Here is a 1,200-nt window from a genome sequence, read left to right on the forward strand (position 1 = left end):
AGAAAAAAAATAATATTTGTATTTGATTTTTTACTTTGAATATTGGTTAATATATATAATATATAAATATTTAGAAATGATGGACAAAGTCATTTCTCTTTGAATTTTGGTTAGTTTTATTTTACTGAAACTAATTATATTTAATTTGTTGTTTTATAGTTTTAATTGATATGAAATTAAAGTAATTCATTTACAATTATTTGTATTTGATGTATACTTATAATTGTTTGACAATTAATATTTTGTAACCGAATTTTTATAAATTTTAGATTTCGATTTTGAAACCAAAATATTAATGATTATGATTACTCAATTAATATTAATAATAGTTTAAATGTTTGTAAATTATTAAAATTTTAATATATCCGATTTAAAGTAAAAAAAATTCACAATTACCACAAATATCGATAAGTAAAATGATCGAGTGAGAAAACAAACAATATTTGTATTTAATTTTCTATTTTGAATATTGGTAAATATATATAGTATATATAAATATTTATAAATTATTGACAAAATTATGTCTTTTTGAATCTTGATCAATTTAATTTTATTGAAATTAAATAAATTTAATTTGTTATTTTATAGTGTTAATTGACATGATTTTAAAGTAATTCATTTGCAATTATTTGTATTTAATGTATACTTAAAATTGTTTGGCAATTAATATTTTGTAACCGAATTGCTATAAATTTTGAATTTTGGTTTTGAAACCAAAATATTAATCATTATAATTACTCTATTTAATATTTAGACTTAATTGCAGTTTTGGTCCTCCTATTTTAGCTGAATCGCGAAAGTAGTCCCCCCATTTTATTTCTCCCCAGTTTTTGTCCCTCAAATAGAATTTTGATCCAAATTTTGATGAAATTTAATTTTATTGCGTTTATATAAGTCACACCATGCCTCAAAATTTCGTAGTGCAACAATTGTACCTGAAATCTATTATCATAAATGATGTAGTGCGACTTTAAAAAATGATACTTCATCAAATTTCGTGATTTAGCTAAAATAAGGGGACTAAAACTGCAATTAAGCCTAATATTAATAATAGTTTGAATTTTTTTAAATTAAAATTTTAATTTCTCCAATTTTAAAATAAAAAATTTCACAATTATCACAAAAGATTGATGATTAAAATTTTAATTTCACTAAAATTTTATCAATTAAATTATATATTTATAATTGAATGTTATTTTT

Source organism: Cicer arietinum, chromosome 7 (assembly GCF_000331145.2).
Source record: "Cicer arietinum cultivar CDC Frontier isolate Library 1 chromosome 7, Cicar.CDCFrontier_v2.0, whole genome shotgun sequence".
Classification (NCBI taxonomy): Eukaryota; Viridiplantae; Streptophyta; class Magnoliopsida; order Fabales; family Fabaceae; genus Cicer; species Cicer arietinum.